We start from the raw sequence: 26,283 nt of genomic DNA on the forward strand, positions 1-26,283 counted from the left end.
GAGGGTTTAATATATCCCTTTTTCAGAAAAAATGTTCAAAAATAATAGTATTACCATGTTTGTTATATTTTGTACCATTTTTTGGAATCCACCGATTTTAACGGCATCTGCATTTGATATCCGAGTTGTTCATCATGTTCCCAGTGACCTGGGTGATATATATGGAAGTTGATCACTAGCTAGGAAGCCGGGGGCGAAGGAAATGGTACATCTAGATGTCCTTCTAGCATTAAGATGGCGGTTTTGATGGACGGCCTCGACTCAGGCTCTCCTTCACGCACAAGAGCCCAACCTTCACCACCCGCTCCACAGCCACCGTATCGACCTCCTCCTCGCTTTTCATGGCCCTCTTCACCTCACCCTTCAGTAGGGCACTCATAGACCAGCTCCATGAGGGTTTGTTCCTCACCGGCCTCCTCCATTTCCATGCTCCTCCTACACGTCATGATCTCGAGCAGCACCACGCCGTAGCTGTACACATCAACCTTCGTTGTGACAAGGCCCATGCCCATGTACCACTCAGGGGCCAGGTACCCACGCGTGCCGCGGACACTAGTGAAAGTGCGTGTCTGATTAGGTTAGAGCAATTTAGCGAGCCCAAAGCTGACGATCTTTGTCGTGCCGGCCGCGTCTATGAGGATGTTCTGCGGCTTGATGTCGCAGTGGATCACGCGACTGCTGAGCTCATCGTAGAGGTAGTGCAGGCCCCAGGCTACATCGAGCATGATGCCAAGGCGGTCGGACCATGGAGGCGTCGAGGCAGCACCCCTGAACAGCAGGTCGGCCATCGAGCCATTGCTCATGAACTTGTACACTGATACATCCATTTTGCATCATGTTTACCTACTGTTATTTATATTGTTTTATGCATAATAATGCTTTTTGGAGTAACTCTAATGCCTTTTCTCTCATAATATGCAAGGTTCACACAAAGAGGGAGAATTTCAGCAGCTAGAATTCTGGACCTGAAAAGCTACATCAGACTACCTATTCTGCACAACTCCAAATGAGCTGAAACTTCACGAGGAATTTTATGGAATAAATAAGAAATGCTGGAGAAAATAACTACCGAAGGGGGGCCACCTGGTGAGCCCACGACACTAGAACATGCCCTGGTGGGTTGTGCTCAGCCCAGCCCACCTCCGGTGCTCATCTTCTAGTATATAAGTCATTTTGACCTAGAAAAAAATAAGGAGAGAACTTTCGAGACGAAACGCCGCTATCTCGAGGCAGAACTTGGGCAGGAGCACTTTTGCCCTCCGACGGAGCGATTCCGCCGGGGGAACTTCCCTCCCGGAGGGGAAAATCATCGTCATCATCATCACCAACAACTCTCCCATCTTGGGGAGGGCTATCTCCATCAACATCTTCAACAGCACCATCTCGTCTCAAACCCTAGTTCATCTCTTGTGTTCAATCTTTGTACCGGAACTATAGATTGGTACTTGTGGGTGACTAGTAGTGTTGATTACATCTTTTAGTTGATTACTACATGGTTTATTTGATGGAAGATTATATGTTTAGATCTAATATGCTATTTAATACCCCTCTAATCTTAAGCATGATTATCATTTGTGAGTAGTTACTTTTGTTCTTGAGGTCACGGGAGAAATCTTGTTGCAAGTAATCATGTGAACTTGATATATGTTCGATATTTTGATGGTATGTATGTTGTGATTCCCTTAGTGGTGTCATGTGAATGTCGACTACATGACACTTCACCATATTTGGGCCTAAGGGAATGCATTGTGGAGTAGTAATTAGATGATGGGTTGCGAGAGTGACAGAAGCTTAAACCCTAGTTTATGTGATATTCCGTAAGGGACCGATTGGATCCAAAAGTTTAGTGCTATGGTTAGAATTTATTCTTAATACTTTTCTCGTAGTTGCGGATGCTTGCGAGGGGGTTAATCATAAGTAGGAGGTTGGTTCAAGTATGAATAACACCTAAGCATCGGTCCACCCACATATCAAAGGGTTAATTATCCTTTTGACCTTAGTGGTGTCCATGTGCTCAGTTTTGCCCTCAGATGCGAACCGTGCTTAGTTTTGCCCCTAGTCCGTGCACACCAACTCGTTCCGTGAACTCTACCGTCTCCGTCAGGTCAACCTTTTGACTCGGCCCTTACAGGTGGGACCAGGCGGCAGAGACGCCCTAGACGATCAGACCGTTGCATGCGTGGCTTGTGGGACCCAGCAGAGAGCCATTGAGTAGAGAGTCGTTGCGGGTGTGCTATATAAGCGGGCGACAGAGAGCGACGGTGACCATGGCGACAGAGAGCACGGTGGTGACCACAGCGAGAGAGAGAGCACGGCGGTGGGAAGCTAGCTATGGAGGGCGCAGCAGCGTTGAGATCCCCTTCGGCTCCGAGCTCCATATCTTCCTCAAGCTCCCACGCCACCTCGCGGATGCAGAGCCGGGCGCGTGTGGACATGCCTATCTTCGTCTGTCCGTGGTGCCGGGAGGGCGTTGATCGAAGGGTTTCTCACACACCGAGGAACCAGAATCGTTTGTTCTACGTGTGCAACGAGAATGGGGTAAGAATCGGGGCAATTGCACCATTTTCGTGGTCGGGATCTTTGAGCAATGGGTTGATCTGTTTGGCTTTCATGCAGGTGACATGCTTCTTTCTTTGGGTCGATGCTCTGGCCAAGACTCTGATGAATGAACTGCAACAAGAGCATGAAGAATGGTTGCACATGCTGCCACGAACGGCAGTGGCCGCAGCACAAGCTCCGGAAGAAGAGATGGAGGGCGAAGCACGCACTGACAGAGAGCTAGCTGTTGAGCTTAGGATGTTAAAGAAGAAGGTTAGGAAGCTTGAAGATCAAGCACAAATACCAATACCCGTTTGCAATTACTTTTGGGCATTTGTAGGTATGGTAATCGCACTGGTTGTAATGTTGAAAATGTATGGAAAGACATGAATTATGGAGGAATTTGTAAGCTTGAAATTGTATGAGAAATTCACCTAGTTTAAATGTTGGTCAAAGTTGTTTAAATGTTGGAAAAGGAGAAGAAGTGACCAACATTTAAATATGTTGAAAAACGAAAGAAGAAATGAGGAATTCAGAAACTTTTGATCAATGAAATGTAGCTCTCTGCTCTGCCTTTCTTTCAAAAAAAAGGTTCCTCTGTGGCCCAAATTCAGAGCGTAGAGCCAAGTGCCAGCTAGGCTAATGGGCCAACGACATCCAATTAGGCCCATTCCGGGGTTCTCTTTCGTGTTTTTCTGTTTACTATTCTGATTTAATTTAGACAGTAAATCATAATGCTGAAACTTTTTGTGGAAGCTAATTGAATTATTCCAGAGCCAAACAATTAATTTTAGATTTTTTCTAGAGCTGTTAAATATTTAATAGCAATTTAATTACTCCAATTCAAATATACCATGATTTAAATCAAAGACCAAAATGTCATGGAAAATATGCCTTAGCTCTGCTAGAGGTTTACACCTGGTGCCAAAATTAATGAACATTTTTTATGGGCATTACATTGAGAAAAAATAATTTGTCTAAAAAAATGAAGGGTGGAAAATGCACAAAAAATTGGTGCAGCTGGGGACTTGAACCCAGGACAGCGTGGGTTTGTGGCGTTTAGGGCTACGCTGGTAACCACTAGGACAGATGGAAAGACTTTGACATGGGTAGGGAAGGAGGGTACACATAGTGAGACCGTTTGCTTGTACTGAATGTTTTCACACACGTGAGAGTTCTTTTCCTTTGTTTTGCACTAAAATTTTGGAGGGTTGGAAATGTATGTTTGCACTGCCACATTATTTTGGTTAGAGTGGCACTTGGTTTAGGATTTAAAGGGAATAAATTTGCATGTTAGTTCATGACTAGGTTCAGGCAAGAAATGATATGTTTGGGCACGAACATTTTTTAACACACATAATAACTTGGATAGATAAGATGCAACACACTGTACCCTTAGATAGATGGGTACCTTTAGATAAGTTCACGGACAGGACACGACATGACACGGCACACACGACATAGAAAAGCAACAAAATAAAAACGATAAAACTAAAACATGACGAGCTTGACTCCGGGCTCACACCCCTTCTTGAACATCTTCATGTTGACCTCCTTCTTCCACCTTGGCCGCGCGCCCCTTCAACACCATCTTCAACTTCACACCTCCTCCTCCTTGTCGTCGTAGGGAAGGGAGTGCATTTGGCCTGGAGTGGGGAAGATGCTCTCGTAGTTGGTGAAGATGCTGTACACCGTGAAGAAGATGGACTCACAGCCGCACCAAAAGACTTGACTGAGGAGCTCACGCGCGTCAAACGGGTTGGTGAAGGTGACAGTGAGCACAAGGAGGATGTCGTCGCGGTCACGAACGTCGCTGAGGGTGAACATCCTAGGCGAGCCCCGTGGGAGGTGGGCATAGCCGGCTCTGAGGAAAGCGCGAGTGAGCTCAACGGACCCCCTCCACCTTGAAGTCACCCACACATGGAGCTCCCTCTCCACGAGCACGCTCGGTGGGTAGCACATCTCCAGCAGGACAGGCGGACGAAGGAAGGTCGGCCCATTGTACTGCATCTTCACTTGGTCGCTTGGGTGTTTGAAGTTGGAGAGAATGGATCTGGCTTTGAAGGAAATATTCCCTAGAGGCAATAATAAAGTTATTATTTATTTCCTTATTTCATGATAAATGTTTATTATTCATGCTAGAATCGTATTAACCGGAAACTTAGTACATGTGTGAATACATAGACAAAACAAAGTGTCCCTAGTATGCCTCTACTTGACTAGCTCATTTATCAAAGATGGTTATGTTTCCTAACCATAGACATGTGTTTTCATTTGATGAACGGAATCACATCATTAGGAGAATGATGTGATGGACAAGACCCATTTGTTAGCTTAGCATTATGATCATTATAGTTTCATTGCTACTGCTTTCTTCATGACTTATACATGTTCCTCAGACTATGAGATTATGCAACTCCCGGATACCGGAGGAATACCCTGTGTGCTATCAAACGTCACAACGTAACTGAGTGATTATAAAGATGCTCTACAGGTGTCTCCGATGGTGTTTGTTGAGTTGGCATAGATCGAGATTAGGATTTGCCACTCCGTGTATCGGAGAGGTATCTCTAGGCCCTCTCGGTAATGCACATCACTATAAGCCTTGCAAGCAATGTAGTTAATGAGTTAGTTATGAGATGTAGCATTACAGAACAAGTAAAGAGACTTGCCACTAACGATATTGAACTAGGTATTGAGATACCGACGATCGAATCTCGGGCAAGTAACATATCGATGACAAAGGGAACAATGTATATCGTTATGCGGTCTGACCAATAAAGATCTTCATAGAATATGTAGGAACCAATATGAGCATCCAGGTTCCGCTATTGGTTATTGACCGGAGACATGTCTCGGTCATGTCTACCTAGTTCTTGAACCCGTAGGGTCCGCACGCTTAACGTTCGGTGACGATCGGTATTATGAGTTTATGTGTTTTGATGTACCGAAGGTAGTTCAGAGTCCCGGATTTGATCATAGACATGACGAGGAGTCTCGAAATGGTCGATACATAAAGATTGATATGTTGGACGACTATGTTTGGACATCGGAAGGGTTCCGAGTGAAGTTCGGGCATATACTGGAGTACCGGGGGGGTTACTGGAACCCCCCCCCCCCCCGGGGAGTTTAATGGACCTTATGGGCCTTAGTGGAAAGAAAGGAGGGACTGCCAGGGCAGCCCGCGCGTCCCCTCCCCCTCTGGTCCGAATTGGACTAGGAAGGGGGCTCCCCCCTTTCCTTCTCCCTCTTTCCTCCTTACTTCTCCTATTCCTACTACATGGAAGGGGGGGGGGGAATCCTACTCCCGGTGGGAGTAGGACTCCCCATGAGGCGCGCCATAGGAGGGCCGGCCCTCCCCCTCCTCCACTCCTTTATATACGGGGGAGGGGGCACCCCATAGACACACAAGTTGATCATTGATCCCTTAGCCGTGTGCGGTGCCCCCCTCTACCATAATCTACCTCAGTCATATCATCGTAGTGCTTAGGCGAAGCCCTGTGACAGTAGCATCATCGTCACCGTCATCACGCCATCGTGCTGACGAAGCTCTCCCTCCACACTCAGCCGGATCAAGAGTTCATGGGATGTCACCGAGCGGAATGTGTGCAGATCGCGGAGGTGCCGTACTTTCGGTACTAGGATCGGTCGATCGTGAAGACGTACAACCACATCAACCGGCGTTGTCATAACGCTTCCGCTTACGGTCTACGAGGGTTCGTGGACAACACTCTTCCCCTCTCGTTGCTATGCATCACCATGATCTTGCGTGTGGATAGGAAATATTTGAAATTACCGCGTTCCCCAATAGTGCTATCAGAGCCAGGTTCATGCATAGATGTTATATGCATGAGTAGAACACAAAGGAGCTGTGGGCGTGGGTATATACATATTGCTTGCCGCCACTAATTGATTCTCGATTCAGCGGTATTGTCGGATGAAGTGGCCCAAACCGACATTACGCGTACGCTTACGCGAGACTGGTTCTACCGACGTGCTTCGCACACAGGTGGCTGGTGGGTGTCAGTTTCTCCAACTTTAGTTGAATCGGATTCAATGAACAGGGTTCTTTCTGAAGATCAAAAAGCAATCACTATACCACGTTGTGGTTTTTGATGCGTAGGTAAGAACGGTTCTTGCTCAGCCCGTAGCAGCCACGTAAAACTTGCAACAACAAAGTAGAGGACGTCTAACTTGTTTTTGCAGGGCATGTTGTGATGTGATATGCTCAAGACATGATGCTAAATTTTATTGTATGAGATGATCATGTTTTGTAACACAGTTATCGGCAACTGGCAGGAGCCATTTGGTTGTCGCTTTATTGTATGAAATGCAATCGCCATGTAATTGCTTTACTTTATCACCAAGCGGTAGCGATAGTCGTAGAAGCAATAGTTGGCGAGACGACAATGATGCTTTGATGGAGATCAAGGTGTCAAGCCGGTGAATATGGTGATCATGATGGTGCTTTGGAGATGGAGATCAAAGGCACAAGATGATGATGGCCATATCATATCACTTATATTAATTGCATGTGATGTTTATCCCTTATGCATCTTATTTTGCTTAGTTCGACGGTAGAATTATAAGATGATCTCTCACTAAATTTCAAGGTATAAGTGTTCTCCCTAAGTATGCACCGTTGCTACAGTTCGTCGTGCCGAGACACCACGTGATGATCGGGTGTGATAAGCTCTACGTTCACATACAACAGTACAAGCCAGTTTTGCACACGCAGAATACTCGGGTTAAACTTGACGGGCCTAGCATATGCAGATATGGCCTCGGAACACTAGAGACCGAAAGGTCTAACGTGAATCATATAGTAGATATGATCAACATAGAGATGTTCACCATTGAAGACTACTCCATCTCACGTGATGATCGGACATGGTTTAGCCGATATGGATCACGTGATCACTTAGATGATTAGAGGGATGTCTATCTAAGTGGGAGTTCTTAAGTAAACTGATTAATTGAACTTAAATTTATCATGAACTTAGTCCTGATAGTATTTTGCATATCTATATTGTAGATCAATTGCTCGTGTATAGCTTTCCCGTTTTATTTATGATATGTTCCTAGAGAAAACTATTTTGAAAGATGTTAGTAGAAATGATGCAGACTAGCTCCATGATGTGAGGATTATCCTCATTGTTGCACAGAAGAATTATGTCCTTGATGCACTCCTAGGTGACGGACCTATTGCAGGAACAGATGCAGACATTATGAACATATGGCAAGCTCGGTATGATGACTACTTGATAGTTTAGTGTGACATGCTTTACGGCTTAGAACCGGGACTTCAAAAACATTTGAACGCCAGGGAGCATATAAGATGTCCCAAGAGTTGAAATTGTCTCATACTCATGCCCGTGTCAAGAGGTATGAGACCTCTGACAGTACTTTGCCTACAAGATGGAGGAGAATAGCTCAACGAGTGAGCATGTGCTAAGATTGTCTGAGTACTACAATTGCTTGAATAAAGTGGGAGTTAATCTTCCCGATGAGATAGTGATTGACAAAGTTCTCTAGTCACTATCACCAAGTTACTAGAACTTCGTGATGAACTATAATAAGCAAGGGATAACGGAAACGATTCCCAAGCTCTTCGGGATGCTAAAATCGGCGAAGGTAGAAATCAAGAAAAGCATCAAGTGCTGATGGTTGACAAGACCACTAGTTTCAAGAAAAGGGCAAAGGGATAGAAAGGGAACTTCAAGAAGAATGACAAACAAGTTGTCACTCCCGTGAAGAAGCCCAAAGCTAGACCCAAGCCTGAAACTGAGTGCTTCTACTTCAAAGGAAATGGTCACTAGAAGTGGAACTGCCCTAGATACTTGGCGGATAAGAAGGATGGCATAGTGAACAAAGGTATATTGGATATACATGTTATTGATGTGTACTTTACTAGTGTTTATAGCAACCCCTCGGTATTTGATACTGGTTCAGTTGCTAAGAGTAGTAACTCAAAACGGGAGTTGCAAAATAAACAGAGACTAGTTAAGGACGAGGTAATGATGTGTGTTGGAAGTGATTCCAAGGTTGATAAGATCACCATCGCACACTCCCTTTACCTTCGGGATTAGTGTTGAACCTAAAGTAAATGTTATTTGGTGTTTGCGTTGAGCATGAATATGATTGGATCATGTTTATTGCAATACAGTTATTCATTTATGTGAAGAATAATTGTTGTTCTATTTACATGAATAAAACCTTCTATGGTCATACACTCAATATAAATGGTTTATTGAATCTCGATCGTAGTGGTACACATATTCATAATATTGAAGCCAAAAAAATGCAAACTTAATAATGATAGTGTAACTTAATTGGGGCACTACCGTTTAGATCATATTGGTGTAAAGCGCATGAAGAAACTCCATGATGATGGGATTTTGGAATCACATGATTATGAATCACTTGATGCTTGCGAACCATGCCTCATGGGCAAGATGACTAAGACTCCGTTCTCCGGAACAATGGAGCGAGCAACTAACTTATTAGAAATAATACATACTGATGTATGCCGTCCGATGAGTGTTGAGGCTCATGGCGGGTATCGTTATTTTCTAACCTTCACAGATGATTTGAGCAGATATGGGTATATCTAATTGATGAAACATAAGTCCGAAACATTTGAAAAGTTCAACGAATTTCAGAGTGAAGTGGAAAATCATCTTGACAAGAAAATAAGGTTTCTACGATCTGATCGTGAAGACGAATATTTGAGTTATGAGTTTGGTCTTCAATTAAAAAATGTGGAATAGTTTCATAAATTCATGCCACCTGGAACACCACAGCATAATGGTGTGTCCGAACATCATAACCGTACTTTATTGGATATAGTGCAATCTATGGTGTCTTTTTACCGATTTACCACTATCGTTTTTGGGTTATGCATTAGAGACAGCTATATTCACGTTAAAAAGGGCACCATCTAAATCCGTTGAGACGACACCGTATGAACTGTGGTTTAGCAAGAAACCTAAGCTATCATTTCTTAAAGTTTGGGATTGCGATTCTTATGTGAAAAAGTTTCATCCTGATAAGCTCAAACCCAAATCGGAGAAGTGTGTCTTCATAGGATACCCAAAAGTAACTGTTGGGTACACCTTCTATCACAAAACCGAAGGCAAGATATTCGTTGCTAAGAATGGATCCTTTCTAGAGAAGGAGTTTCTCTCGAAAGAAGTGAGTAGGAGGAAACTAGAACTTGATAAGGTAATTGTACCTTCTCCCGAATTGGAAAGTAGTTCATCACAGAAATCAGTTCCAGTGATGCCTACACCGATTAGTGAGGAAGTTAATGATAATGATCATGAAACTTCAGATCAAGTCACTACCGAACCTCATAGGTCAACCAGAATACGTTCCGCACCAAAGTGGTACGGTAATCCTGTTCTGGAAATCATGTTACTAGACCATGACAAACCTACGAACTATGAGGAAGCGATGATGAGCCCAGATTCTGCGAAATGGCTTGAGGCCATGAAATCTGAGATAGGATCCATGTATGAGAACAAAGTGTGGACTTTGGTTGACTTGCCTGATGATCGGCAAGCCATAGAGAATAAATGGATCTTCAAGAGGAAGACGGACACTAATAGTAGTGTTACTATCTACAAAGCTCGAATTGTCGCAAAAATGTTTTCGAACAGTTCAAGGTGTTGACTACAATGAGATTTTCTCACTTGTATCGATGCTTAAAAGTCTGTCCAAGTCATGTTAGCAATTGCCGCATTTTATGAAATTTGGCAAATGGATGTCAAACCTTCATGGATTTCTTAAAGAAGAGTTGTATATGATGCAACCAGAAGGTTTTGTCAATCCAAAAGATGCTAACAAAGTGTCTGAGCACCACTGATCCATTTATGGACTGGTGAAAGCATCTCGAAGTTGGAATGTACGCTTTGATAGTGTGATCAAAGCATATAGTTTTATACAGACTTGCGGTGAAGCCTGTATTTACAAGAAAGTGAGTGGGAGCACTACAGCCTTTCTGATAAGTATATGTGAATGACATATTGACGATCGAAAATGATGTAGAATTTTCTGGAAAGCATAAAGGAGTGTTCGAAAGGAGTTTTTTCAAAGAAAGACCTCGATGAAGCTGCTTACATATTGAGCATCAAGATCTATAGAGATATATCAAGATGCTTGATAAGTTTTTTCAATGAGTACATACCTTGACAAGTTTTTGAAGTAGTTCAAAATGGAACAGTCAAAGAAAGAGTTCTTTCCTGTGTTGCAAGGTGTGAAGTTGAGTAAGACTCAAAACCTGACCACGGCAGAAGATAGAGAGAGAATGAAAGTCATTCCCTATGCCTCAGCCGTAGGTTCTATAAAGTATGCCATGCTGTGTACCAGACCTATTGTATACCATGCCCTGAGTTTGGCAAGGGAGTACAATTTTGATCTAGGAGAAGATCACTGGACAGCGGTCAAAATTATCCTTAGAGGACTAAGGAAATATTTCTCAGTTTTGGAGGTGATAAAGAGTTCGTCATAAAGAGTTACGTTGATGCAAGCTTTGACACCGATCTGGATGACTCTGAGTCTCAATCCAGATATATATTGAAAGTGGGAGCAATTAGCTAGAGTAGCTTCGTGCAGAGTATTGTAGACATAGAATATTTGAAAAATACATGCGGCTCTGAATGTGGCAGACCCGTTGACTAAACTTCTCTCACAAGCAAAACATAATCACACCTTAGTACTTTTTGGGTGTGAATCACATAGAGATGTGAACTAGATTATTGACTCTAGTAAACCCTTTGGGTGTTAGTCACATGGAGATGTGAACTAATCACATAAAGATGTGAACTATTGGTGTTAAATCACATGACGATGTGAACTAGATTATTGACTCTAGTGCAAGTGGGAGACTGAAGGAAATATGCCCTAGAGGCAATAATAAAGTTATTATTTATTTCCTTATTTCATGATAAATGTTTATTATTCATGCTAGAATTGTATTAACCGGAAACTTAGTACATGTGTGAATACATAGACAAAACAAAGTGTCCCTAGTATGCCTCTACTTGACTAGCTCGTTTAAAAAAGATGGTTATGTTTCCTAACCATAGACATGTGTTGTCATTTGATGAACGGGATCACATCATTAGGAGAATGATGTGATGGACAAGACCCATTCGTTATCTTAGCATTATGATCGTTACAGTTTCATTGCTACTGCTTTCTTCATGACTTATACATGTTCATTAGACTATGAGATTATGCAACTCCCGAATACTGGAGGAACACCTTGTGTGCTATAAAATGTCACAACGTAACTGAGTGATTATAAAGATGCTCTATGATACGTCTCCAACGTATCTATAATTTTTGATTGCTCCATGCTATATTATCTACTGTTTTGGACATTATTGGGCTTTATTATCTGCTTTTATATTATTTTTGGGACTAACCTATTAACCGGAGGCCCAGCCCAGAATTGCTATTTTTTTTTGCCTATTTTAGGGTTTCAAAGAAAAGGAATATCAAACGGAGTCCAAACGGAATGAAACCTTCGGGAACGTGATTTTTGGAACGAACAAGACCCAAGAGGCTTGGACCCTACGTCAAGCAACCAACAGGGAGGCCACGAGGTAGGGGGCGCGCCTACCCCCCATAGGCGCGCCCTCCACCCTCGTGGCCCCCCTGTTGCTCCACCGACGTACTCCTTCCTCCTATATATACCTACGTGCCCCCAAACGATCAAAGACGGAGCCAAAACCCTAATTCCACCGCCGTAACTTTCTGTATCCACGAGATCCCATCTTGGGGCCTGTTCCGGAGCTCTGCCGGAGGGGGCATCCATCACGGAGGGCTTCTACATCAACACCATAGCCTCTCCGATGAAGTGTGAGTAGTTTACCTTAGACCTTCGGGTCCATAATTATTAGCTAGATGGCTTCTTCTCTCTTTTTGGATCTCAATACAATGTTCTCCCCTCTCTTGTGGAGATCTATTCGATGTAATCTTCTTTTTGCGGTGTGTTTGTTGAGACCGATGAATTGTGGGTTTATGATCAAGATTATCTATGAACAATATTTGAATCTTCTATGAATTCTTTTATGTATGATTGGTTATCTTTGCAAGTCTCTTCGAATTATCAGTTTGGTTTGGCCTACTAGATTGATCTTTCTTGCAATGGGAAAAGTGCTTAGCTTTGGCTTCAATCTTGCGGTGTCTTTTCCCAGTGATAGTAGGGGCAGCAAGGTACGTATTGTATTGTTGCCATCGAGGATAACAAGATGGGGTTTTTATCATATTGTATGAATTTATCCCTCTACATCATGTCATCTTGCTTAAGGCGTTACTCTCTTTTCATGAACTTAATACTCTAGATGCATGCTGGATAGCGGTCGATGAGTGGAGTAATAGTAGTAGATGCAGGCAGGAGTCGGTCTACTTGTCTCGGACGTGATGCCTATATACATGATCATACCTAGATATTCTCATAACTATGCTCAATTCTGTCAATTTCTCAACAGTAATTCGTTCACCCACCATAAAATACTTATGCTCTTGAGAGAAGCCACTAGTGAAACCTATGGCCCCCGGGTCTATCTTCATCATATTAATCCTCCAATACTTAGTTATTTCCTTTGGTTTTTACTTTGCTTTTATTTTACTTTGCATCTTTATCACAAAAATACCAAAAATATTATCTTATCATATCTATCAGATCTCACTCTCGTAAGTGACCGTGAAGGGATTGACAACCCCTTATCGCGTTGGTTGCGAGGAGTTATTTGTTTTGTGCAGGTACGAGGGACTCGCGCATAGCCTCCTACTGGATTGATACCTTGGTTCTCAAAAACTGAGGGAAATACTTACGCTACTTTGCTGCATCATCCTTTCCTCTTCAAGGAAATCCAACGCAGTGCTCGAGAGGTAGCAAGAAGATTTCTGGCGCCGTTGCCGGGGAGGTTCGCGCAAGTTAAGATTTGACTCCCGACAACGAGCCATTTCTGGCATCGTTTCCGAGGAGTCTACGCAAAAGTCAACATACCAAGTACCCATCACAACCCTTATCTCCTGCATTACATTATTTGCCATTTGCCTCTCGTTTTCCTCTCCCCCACTTCACCCTTGACGTTTTATTCACCCTCTCTTTTTCTTGCTCGCTTTTCCTCCGCCATGTCTGAATAAAAAAGGGGTGGGGGCACTCTCCCGAGTTTTAGTACTTTGGACAACCCTTCTATTCTCGCTAAGCTCATAAATAAGGATACTATGGAAAAACCTACCAGAGTTATCAATGAGAATCTTAATAATTTTGATGAAGATGATTCTGGAATTTTTCGTTATTTACTTGATGAATCTTTGAAAGATGCTTGGTATAGACTATTAAGGATCAGGGCTAGCTATGTGCCTCAATACCAAATTGAAATTTACTTAAAAAGCTTTTATATTTCCCTTCCTTATTCTTTTAAGCATGTCTTAGATTCTATATTTGAAGAAGGCTTTCTTGAAGGGGATGCCGTAGACACTTATGAGAAGATGAAAACCATATTTGGGCACCCCATGAATGAGAAAGTTGAATCTACATCTCTTTTGCTCTCTTACCAAAACGAATCTATCAAAGAGATGAAGGCTAGCTTAGATTGAAATTTCCGTAACATACTTAATCTTTCTTCTACCATTAATAGCCATGTGCTTTATCAAAATAGAAAGATTAATTCCATAGATAGCAAGTTTGCTCTTTTCTTCCCTAAAACCAAAGATGACAATACCTAGATCTATCCTTGCTTTTTATGCCTAGCTAGGGGTGTTAAACGATAGCGCTTGTTGGGAGGCAACCCAATTTTATTTTTATTCCTTGCTTTTTGCTCCTGTTTAGTAATAAATAATTTACCTAGCCTCTTTTTTGGTTGTATTTTTTGTTCCTAATTAGTGTTTGTTCCAAGTAGAACCGTTGGGAAGACTTGGGGAAAGTCTTGTTAATCTTGCTGTAAAAAACAGAAACTTTAGCATTCACGAGAACTGCTGCCATTTTTATTTGGAAAGTGATATTTAGTTAATTATTTTTGCATATGATTAATAGATAAATTCCTCACGTCCAGAAATTTATTTTATAATTTTTGGGGTTCCAGATCTTGCACTAGCTACAGATTACTACAGACTGTTCTGTTTTTGACAGATTCTGTTTTTCGTGTGTTGTTTTCTTATTTTGATGAATCTATGGCTAGTAAAATAGTTTATAAACCATAGATAAGTTGGAATACAGTAGTTTTAACACCAATATAAATAAATAATGAGTTCATTACAGTACCTTGAAGTGGTCTTTTGTTTTCTTTCGCTAACGGAGCTCACGAGATTTTCTACTTTAAGTTTGGTGTTGTGAAGTTTTCAAGTTTTGGGTAAAGAATTGACGGATTATGGAACAAGGAGTGGCAAGAGCCTAAGCTTGGGGATGCCCATGGCACCCCCAATATAATCTAAGGACAGCAAAAATCCAAAGTTTTGGGATGCCCCGGAAGGCATCCCCTCTTTTGTCTGCTTTTATCGGTAACTTTACTTGGAGCTATATTTTTATTCACCACATGATATGTGTTTTGCTAGGAGAATCTTGTATTATTTGAGTCTTTATTTGTTAGTTTACCACAATCATCCTTTCTGTACACAACTTTTGAGAGAGACACACATGATTTGGAATTTGTTAGAATACTCTATGTGCTTCGCTTATATCATTTGAGTTATATAGTTTTGCTCTAGTACTTCACTTATATTTTTTAGAGCACGGTGATGGAATTGTTTTATAGAAACTATTGATCTCTCATGCTTCACTTAGATTATTTTGAGAGTCCTACAAAACAGCATGGTAATTTTCTTTAATTATGTTAGGCATTCAAGATTAATAATAAAATTTTCTTATGAGTGTGTTGAATACTATGAGAAGTTTGATACTTGATAATTGTTTTGAGATATGGAGATGGTGATATTAGAGTCATGCTAGTTGAGTAGTTGTGAATTTGAGAAATACTTGTGTTAAAGTTTGTGATTCCCGTAGCATGCACGTATGGTGAACCGTTATGTGATGAAGTCGGAGCATGATTTATTTATTGATTGTCTTCCTTATGAGTGGCGGTCGGGGACGAACGATGGTATTTTCCTACCAATCTATCCCCCTAGGAGCATGTGTGTAATACTTTGCTTTGATAACTTGTAGATTTTTGCAATAAGTATATGAGTTCTTTATGACTAAGGTTGAGTCCATGGATTATATGCACTTTTCTTCCTTCCACCATTGCTGGCCTCTCTAAATGCCGCACACCTTTCACCGGTATCATACACCCACCATATACCTTACTCAAAACAGCCACCATACCTACCTATTATGGCATTTCCATAGCCATTCCGAGATATATTTCCATGAAACTTTCCACCGTTCCGTTTATTATGACACACTCCATCATTGTCATGTTGCTTAGCATGATCATGTAGTTGACATCATATTTGTGGCAAAGCCACCATTCATAATTCTCTGATACATATCACTCTTCATTCATTGCATATCCCGGTACACCGCCGGAGGTATTCATATAGAGTCATATTTTGTTCTAAGTATCGAGTTGTAATTGTTGAGTTGTAAGAAAATAAAAGTGTGATGATCATCATGATTAGAGCATTGTCCCAGTGAGGAAAGGATGATGGAGACTATGATTCCCCCACAAGTCAGGATGAGACTCCGGACGAAAAATTAAAAAAAAAGAGGAAAGAAAAGAGGCCATAAAAAAGAGAAAAGGCCCAAATAAAAAAATGACATAAAAAGAGAGAAGGGACAATGTTACTATCCTTTACCACACTTGTGCTTCAAAGTAGCACCATGATATTCATGATAGAGAGTCTCTCATTTCGTCACTTTCATAGGAATACCTTGTATGCTATCAAACGTCACAACATAACTGAGTGATTATAAACATGCTCTATAGGTGTCTCCGATGGTGTTTGTTGAGTTGGCATAGATCGAGATTAGGATTTGTCACTCCGTGTATCCGAGAGGTATCTCTGGGCCCTCTCGGTAATGCACATCACTATAAGCCTTGCAAGCAATGTAGCTAATGAGTTAGTTACAAGACGTAGCATTACAGAACAAGTAAAGAGACTTGCCACTAACGGATTGAACTAGGTATTGAGATACCGACGATTGAATCTCGGGCAAGTAACATACCGATGACAAAGGGAACAATGTATATCATTATGCGGTCTGACCGATAAAGATCTTCGTAGAATATGTAGGAACTAATATGAGCATCCAGGTTCTGCTATTGGTTATTGACCGGAGGCATGTCACGGTCATGTCTACCTAGTTCTCTAACTCGTAGGGTCCGCACGCTTAACGTTCGATGACGATCGGTATTATGAGTTTATGTGTTTTGATGTACCGAAGGTAGTTCAGAGTCCCGGATTTGATCACAGACATGACGAGGAGTCTCAAAATGGTCGAGACAAAAGATCGATATGTTGGACGACTATGTTTGGACATTGAAAGGGTTCAGGGTGAAATTCGGGCATATACCGAAGTACCGGGGGGGGGGGGTTACCCGAACCCCCCGGGGAGTTTAATGGACCTTATGGGCCTTAGTGGAAAGAGAGGAGGGGCTGCCAAGGCAGGCCACGCGCCCCCTCCCCCTCTAGTTTGAATTGGACTACGAACGGAGGGGGGCACCCCCCTTTCCTTCTCCTACTCCTACTACATGGAAAGGGGGGATCCTACTCCCGGTGGGAGTAGGACTCCCCATGAGGCACGCCATAGGAGGGCCGACCCTCCCCCTCCTCCACTCCTTTATATACGGGGGAGGGGGGCACCCCATAGACACACAAGTTGATCATTGATCCCTTAGCCGTGTGCGGTGCCCCCCTCTACCATAATCCACCTCGTTCATATCATCGTAGTGCTTAGGCGAAGCCCTGTGACAGTAGCATCATCATCACCGTCATCACGCCGTCGTGCTGACGAAGCTCTCCCTCCACACTCAGCCGGATCAAGAGTTCGTGGGACGTCACCGAGCCGAACGTGTGCAGATCACGGAGGTGTCATACTTTCGCTACTAGGATCGGTCGATCGTGAAGACGTACGACTACATCAACTGCGTTGTCATAACGCTTCTGCTTACGGTCTATGAGGGGTACGTGGACAACACTCTTCCCCTCTCATTGCTATGCATCACCATGATCTTGCGTGTGCGTAGTAAAATTTTGAAATTACTGCGTTCCCCAACATGCTTTTGGGTGGTGAGTGGGAGAGGAAGAGAGGCACCCTATTTATAGGCCTGTGGGTGGGAGAGGAAGAGAGAAGGGATGAGAATGGTGCGTGTGTGAATCCAGACGCGTGTGTGTATCTGTTAAGTTTGGGACCCTTAAATTTTTGCACGGAAACGATGCATGGGGCGCGTGCGTGCATCTGAATCACTGCATAGGGAAGCTCTTTGACCGGGCGTGTGCATCTGACTCGCTGCCGTAATCTGAACCACTGCCGTAATCTAAAACAATGGACTAACCCTGAATCAATACGTGCATGGCCACCTAGCTCACCTAGCTCGCCTTGCCTCGCTCGCCTCGCTCGCATGCATGCATGTCCGCCTCCAGCGCATGCAAACCCATGTCGCCGGCCTTCCCATGCATGCAAGCCTAGAAAGGCTGAGACGAGCTATTAACTACTTCTCAGGCCTAGACAGCGATACGGCCCAATGGTCCATCCAACGCGCTGGTACTTGTTGAGAAAAAACAATCTCACAGCCAATCAGATTGCATCTCGCGGATCGCCCCTCCTCCCCGCAGATTCATTCTAAAAGGGTTAGATCGACGAACCTTGATTGCCGCTAGGGTTAGATGGACGGTCCTTGTTCAGCGCTAGGGTTAGTGGGGTTTGGGAGGGGTTTGGAGCAGTCAAAGATAGGTTTGACCAGATTTCAACTGAGCATAATAAATTAAATAAAAATTAGAAAAATGAAAAATCTGCGCACATAGTCTTCTTATGTCATATACTAACGATTTAAGTTGATAACCAAGGTTTACATACATTTAAATGAAAAGTTCATGTGTCTTATGTGATATCTCAAGTATCTCAAACTCTCTTGTATGAAGTGAAGAGAAGTGTTTTGGGGAAATGAACATGAAAATTTCAAAAAACTCACCACAACTTCATTTTGGAGTGACTAAGAAGGATCCAGGCTTAGTTTTTCATTTTGATGTTTCAGACTTGTTTAAATCTTGGTCAAATTTAAGTTTGACAAGAATTCAAATGAGCAAAACAAATTAAAAAAATAAAAAAAAAAGGAAAAACAAGTGCACATAGTCTGTATATATAGAATATATGTGTAGGAAAGTTATTTGGTTGATTTAGACAAGGTCGAAAAAAACCTTGCTTAGAAATGAGGCCATTTACGCTACCTTTGGACCCCTCTTTTTAAGCACATTTTCATGAAAATTACAAAAAACTCACCACAACTTCATTTTGGAGTTACTAAGAAGGATCCAGGCTTAGTTTTTCATTTTGATGTTTTAGACTTGTTTAAATCTTGGTCAAAGTTAAGTTTGACCAGAATTCAAATGAGCAAAACAAAATAAAAATGGAATTACCAGTGCACATAGTCTATATATATATAGAATATATGTGTAAGAAAGTTATTTGGCTGATTTAGACAAGGTCGAAAAAAACCTTGCTTAGAAATGATGTCGTTCACCATACCTTTGGACCCCTCTTTTTAGCACATTTTTCATGAAAATTTCAAAAACCTCACCACAGCTTCATTTTGGAGTGACTAAGAATGTCGTGGATTTGTCACGGCAAATGTCCTGGTGTCAAGACTTAGTCGTGAGGTCAATGCATCTATGTGATAGCTTGCGAGGGGTTGATCGGAATCGAGATACGCAACACGCAAGACAAATATTTAGACAGCTTCGGGCCCCAGGAAACATCATCCGGTAAGAACCCTACATGTTGTTTGTGGCTAGGTCTCATTATCATCATGAGGGAGTCTCCGTCTCTCCGGCTCTCCTAGTTGTGTCTAGACTTAATGATTATTCAACTCCTCCTCTTGGGGTGCCCTACCCCTCCTTATATAAGCTGAAGGGGCGGGTTACATGTAGAGTCCAACTCGGATCAAGACTTAAATTATTCCAACTTCTCATCACGGGCTTCTCTCCATGGGATTCTTAACATCTTGGGCTTCTTACAATCTGGCTTACAATCCGGCTTACGGTCTGGCTTACAATCTGACTTACCATCTAGCTTTACATTTGCCGGCTTAACATCTTAAACAATCTGCCGGCTTAAACATCTGCCGACTTAAACATCTTAAACATCTGTCGGCTTAAACATCTTAAACATCTGCAGGCTTAAACATCTGTCGGCTTAAACGTCTTAAACATCTGTCGGCATAAACATCTTAAACATCTGTCGGCTTACCAATGAAATACCAAGTCCCAGCCGGGTCATATCTCCGACCGGGTCATACCGCGGGGTATATCCCCGACATTAGCCCCCAGTTTACTTTGGATTTATCCATGTTAAACTGATCATGTAAACAAAACACAAGAACAATTTTAACAGGTTATGCTCCGGGTTAAATATTCTTGTAAACCGACACCTGATCATCCTTAACTCCTTGTTATTTCCTTCTTCTAGAAAATCTGGGTCAATAAGCAAACTTCATAATCCATTTGCTAATGTTGGTTTCTCACAGAGAAAGACTGTGAAGAATAATTCATTTGACTCAGCTCCCAATGCTTAAAAATATTGGTCTTGAAATACTTATCTGACCTTCAACCGGCTTAAAGATGAAAAAAACTTGCCAGGTTATAAATAGATGATGCCGAGTCATAATTGTTGCCGACGCTGGGTCAAAACTGAGAATTTCGAAGATTTCTCTCCCTCATATCCATATTACCTGTAGCCCCCAAGTCTTGAGAAGAACAAAGTGATGACTTAAGACTTACTTCAACATAAATATTACCACTTTGAAAAAATCTGTGTTGTTCTTCTCAATCACTAGCCAGAACTGAGTATTCCACATATGTAGCTCCCAAGTGTCGGGTTGTCATGCTTGCAGCAACCTGGGACTTTGAAATTGCCTTATGCTCATAAAAACTTCAACTAGTGTGGCCCCAAAGGGTCGGGTCATTATGCAGTAATGAGAACAGACTTTGTAAATATGATCATGTAGACTTGAATTGTTGAAAGGAGCAATTGGTAGCCCCCAAGGGCCGACTTATTATGATGTGATGAGTCGGGTCTTCAATGAGGTGAGCAAAAAATGACTTTGCATTAGCCCCCCAAGTGCCATGGTATATGCTAGAAGTGACATGGGACTTGCACATTTGATGTAATCTCAACTTGAATAATGTAGCCCCCAAGTGCCGGGTCGTAAGCCTGCAGCGACTCGGGACTATTCCTTCCACTGTAGAATAAATTATATCCATTGGTAAAATAATACCCATTGCGCTAAAGCGACTTTGAAAACCTCAATCATAATATTGGTTATTGATAACCATAATAAAAATCCAGCCATGTTTGGCTATTAAAGATTTAAATAATATAACCTGGTTTTGAAAACCGGTTCCTGTAATATAAACCAATATATCTATGCATATATGATGTATGCTATGTTGATGTAATGATGATGCAATATATGATGATGTATGTGTATGATGACAGAAACTTCAATGAAACTAGCCTGAGCCACTAGATTGTTCATGTGTTCCGTGAGCCTAACTCACAGTGTGCCCAATCGACATTCGAACCCTAGATAAAGTCTGGTCTTGCTCAAAGAATTATCAGGAGTATGCGGGGCCAGAGTAACAGCATACATCACGGGCCGATTTATCCAAGTTTCAAGGAAGGCGGCTTATGAAGCCTGGATCCATCCTGACTATTTGTAAACCATGCTCTCACATGACAAGCCGCCGTTTGAACCTTAATTGAGCTCAGATCTTGGTCGAATACGCCGTAAAGACTGATCGTTAAGAGTTCGGCGGATCAATCAGGATGACCTGATGGAGTTGAAGTAGCTGGTTACAGGTAGGATGGCCCAATCAGAATTTGTTCTCTTTGGTCGAATACGCTTATGTTTGAATAAACCTGGTCAAGAGGGTAGTAACGCTATGTTCTCTTTGGTCGAATACGCCTATGTTTGAACAGGAAGCCCCCAAGTGACATGCTTACATGCCTATCAAGAGGGATATTCACAACTATGATTCGAATACGATCAGGAGGCCCCCAAGTGACCATAAGTTTTGGCATTGCGCCGATCAAGAGGGTACCGACAGCTATGCTCGATGAGCAGGAAGCCCCCAAGTGACCATATAAGTTTTGGCATTGCGCCGATCAAGAGGGTACCGACAGCTATGTTCGATTAGCAGGAAGCCCCCAAGTGACCATAAGTTTTGGCATTGCGTCGATCAAGAGGGTACCGACAGCTATGCTCGATGAGAAGGAAGCCCCCAAGTGACCAAGATAAGCCCATAAGGCAGGATACTCATGTTTGAACCATGCATAATGGCAGCAAAGTCTCTTGGGCAACCTTTTAACTTTTCCTGAGAACTCAAACTTGCGAGAGATAATATTCTTCTTGAGCCGGAATTTTAACTGAATTTGAGAGCTTCAGAGCTTTGTGGGAGACAGATTTCTCTTGAACCGGATTTTAAACCGGATATTTGAGAGCTTCAGTGAGACTGATTACCCTTGAGCCGGAAATCTTCTGACGGTTGTTAAATTAGCACCAGTGGATTGCTGGAATATGTTGAATCTCGGTGGGTTATAATTGACCCTGTCCATTGACCCGTCCGGTGTAGACAAGGGCCATAGCTTGATGGCCTCTTTTGTAATGATGAATTGTTCTGCATAAGAAATTGCACAAACGAGAGTAATTATTCTCGAAGAAAACAAAAATGTATTAACAAAAGTTGATTGGACAGTTTTCACCTGATTTGTCTAGACGAAAAATGAGTCATATATAGCGTCCATAGATCTTCTCCAGTAACTTCAACTGTAATGTAGCCACTCCCTCATAGTTGAAATCTTGCATTTAATGCTTCTGGTAGTATGTCCAGCGCCCGGCCACATGATTTCTTCCAGCCGGCGAGTGAATGCGTGGGAGTAACCAGCGCGAGGCTGGGCTGAGCCAACCGCGGGCTCGCGAGGTGGCCGAGGCGATGCACAGGCAGGGCCGCGGCGGCTTGCGACGAAGACGAGGCGGGTCGGCCACGGTCATGGCCGCAGGGTGGCGGCTCGAGGCCGGCCATGGCAGGGCGAGTCGCTTCGGAGGCGATGGCGACTCAAAGGCAACGCTAGTGACCCCGAGGCAGGTTATCCGCATGTGGAAATAGTTTGGAGGCGATTCTGAATCAGGTACAGTGGCTCTGTGCAAGGAATGAGCCGGCTCGGGGCCGCAAGAAGTGGCGGTAGTCAGACAGTGCGAGGCGGAGCCGTGGCCATGCGCCCAACGAAGCGTGGAGACCCGGCGCAGAGATGGGCGGCTCAGCAGCGGGAGGTCAAAGCGGCGCACACAGAAGAGGCATCCGACCACGGTCATCTAGGGGCGAGAGGTGCGCGGGGTGAGAGGTGCGAAGGAGGCGGGTGACCTTGCGGGAACAAGTGACAGAGAGGCTTGGTGACTCTGGTGGTGTAGGCTGCTCACCAACCGTGGCAACCATAGCAGCAAGCCGGAGCAGAGATCGGTGGCGGCTTGACTCACAGGTGGAAATGGGAGCTAGCCCTCGGACTCAGGCACGACGGCTCGTCCAGCAGAGCGGCCGGTGGAGGCGAAGTATTGCAGCGGCTCGGGGGCGAACCCACGGCGGCGGGGTGTGGGCCTGGTCAAGGTGAGGCCGGCCTGTAGCTAGAGTGAGGCGAACGAGACTGGTGACTTGAAAACACCTCGGCGATGGTGACTCGTACACGGAGGTAGAGCCGACGATTCAGAGGCTGCCGGTGGCTCACGCTGCCGGCTAGTGAAGCAACGCCTCGCACCGTGGGGTGGCTCAAAGCCACAGAGGCGGGAGGTGCGGCCGGGTCAAAGGAGGTCGTGGCTGCGGCGAGGGAGGCCAACCCCGAGTAGAATAGCGCGATAGCAGCCATGGGTTTGGTGGCTCGACAACGGCTCGGCGGAAACGAGGAATTCTAGCAGAGGCAAGCACAGCGGGTCGGCGTCAGCGAGCCCCGGTGAGCAACAGCAGGTGAATCAGTGGGTCCCAGCGAGAGCCGGCGGGCGGGGCAACGGGGCGGAACCCCTGTACAAGGGCGATTCGGCGAAGGCAGGCTCGGGGCGGCCACAACGCTCGAAGAAATTGTGCCACAGCGAATCCGAGGCGAAGGCGAGACGGTGGGCGGCGGTTTGGAGCCTGGTGGAGGGGCAGCCTGACTTTGACGAAGGTGGCTCGCGGTCCGGTCGGAGATGCCGCAGAGGGTGTCGGAGTGGCTCGGAGGCCGGTTCGACATGTGGCGCTCCACGACGGGTCGACGGAGGCAAGTAGAAAGGCGACTCAAGGCAGACGTGAAGTAGAACGACGGAGGCGCTCAGGATGGCGACTGAGCCCCAGCGAGGCGGGTTACGACCGTGGCCGATGACTTGACCCGAGACCGCGGTACGAGGCAAATGGCAGAAGCTGTGCCCAAAGCCGGGGTGGCTCACTGCTAGGCGATGGATGCGGCTCGAGGTCGTTGAAGTGCAGCCATAATGGTGAAGATGTGGCGATGGTGACTTGAGGCTTCAGGGGGCGGCTCACGCAGAGGTTGAATGCCAGAAATTAAACCCGGGTGTAACCGAGGGGGTGGATCAGCGAAGCATGGAGGCGAGGCCGGCGACTCGTCAGAGCTGGCGCAGAATCGACGGCTCAGGAAATGGGTCATGGCGAGACCCGGCGCAGGGGAGCGACGGCAGCTCGGAGCGACAGGCGACTTGATCCGGCCGCGGAAATCAGCGAAGGTGGCGACGGCTTGTATCAAGGCCGCATCCAGCTTGAGGCCATGACGATAATTTGGAGGCAAGCGAGGCCGAGTCCTCTGGCGACTCGAAGACGGCTGTAAGTGGTGACTTGGAGCAGCCGTTGAGGCGAGGCGGCTCGGCACGAGCCGCAGCGGCGAAGCTCGTGGCTGTAGAGGCAGAGGCGATGATTCGGCGCAAGCTCATGACGGGAGCGGCCATCTACAGACGCGACAATAGCACCCGGCGACTCAGGTACAAAGCTGAGTGAGGGGCAGCCTGAAAATGACGGCAACTCGTGGCGACAGGGCCGGCTCCCTCGTGTGACAGTAGCTGGCGACTCAACGCTGGCCGCAGCAAAAGCGACTCATCACGCAGCAAAGAGCTCAAAGCAAAGACGATGCAGGTCCACCTATGCGCTAACTCCTTCTCCGGGTTGTAGCGGTTGTGGAAAATCCCGTCCTTGTACAAGGATTGCACGTGAGAGCCTGATGGAATGTTTGTTCTGTTTGCCTCTCGGGAACTAATTCACTCACGGGTTTATTTTTCTTCCAAGCATATGCTCACCTCGTGTTAGCCAGCGAAGCCTTATCCGATTCAGCCCGGCGGCGATTTAGTAAAAGCAGAGCTCCCCCATCGAATTTGACTCAGAAAACCTTGAATCACACGGAGGCTTGTGTCGGCGGCTCGCGGTGGCAGCGGGCCCTCTCCTGGAGGTCTGACGAAGCACCAGCGGTTCACGGTCAACCAACCGGATCAATTCTGTTGATAAACAATTTCTGATCTTAATCAAAACTGACATAGGTCCTTTCAAAGCTGACTTTTCTTCATCTAGAAATTTGACAAACTTCTCGAAACCTTAATTAGGATCCCTCCAAAAACTCAACACCACCGAGCGCAAGCCCCACGGTGGACGGCAACTGTCGTGGATTTTTCACGGGAGATGTCCTAGTGTCAGGACTTAGTCGTGAGGTCAACGCATCTATGTGATAGCTTGAGAGGGGTTGATCGGAATCGAGAGACACAACACGCAAGACAAAGATTTAGACAGCTTTGGGCCCCGGGAAACATCATCCGGTAACAACCCTACATGTTGTTTGTGGCTAGGTCTCATTATCATCATGAGGGAGTCATCGTCTCTCCGGCTCTCCTAGCTGTGTCTAGACTTAACGATTATTCAACTCCTCCCTCTTGGGGTGCCCTGCCCCTCCTTATATAAGTTGAAGGGGCGGGTTACATGTAGAGTCCAACTCAGATTAAGACTTAAATTATTCTGACTTCTCATCACGGGCTTCTCTCCATGGGCTTCTTAACTTCTTGGGCTTCTTACAATCCGGCTTACAATCTGGCTTACGGTCTGGCTTACAATCTGACTTACCATCTGGCTTAACATCTGTCGGCTTAACATCTTAAACAATCTGCCGGCTTAAACATCTTAAACATCTATCGGCTTAAACATCTTAAACATCTACCGGCTTAAACATCTTAAACAGCTGCTGTCGTGGAATTGTCACGGCAGATGTCCTTAGTGTCAGGACTTAGTCGCGAGGCCAACGCATCCATGTGGTAGCTTAAGAGGGGTTGAGCGGGACGAGAGACGCGATGTTTTACCCAGGTTCGGCCCCTCACGGTGGAGGTAAAAGCCTACATCCTGCTTCATTGATATTGATGATGATGATCACGGTTACAAGAGTGCTCTATCTCGAGAGCTATTGTCTAAACCTAACTTGTCCAACTTGTGGAACTTGTGAATCTTGTCCCCTTTTGGGGAGCCCTGCCCCTCCTTATATATGTTGAAGGGGCGGTTACATGT

General features: G+C 44.5%; 1 pseudogene; it reads right to left on the reverse strand.

Moving 5' to 3' along the window:
- Positions 1-356: 356 nt before the first annotated feature.
- Positions 357-26,283, reverse strand: part of LOC123129471 (G-type lectin S-receptor-like serine/threonine-protein kinase LECRK1) — a 45,462-nt pseudogene continuing 19,535 nt past the window's right edge.

This window comes from Triticum aestivum, chromosome 6A (assembly GCF_018294505.1).
Source record: "Triticum aestivum cultivar Chinese Spring chromosome 6A, IWGSC CS RefSeq v2.1, whole genome shotgun sequence".
Taxonomy (NCBI): Eukaryota; Viridiplantae; Streptophyta; class Magnoliopsida; order Poales; family Poaceae; genus Triticum; species Triticum aestivum.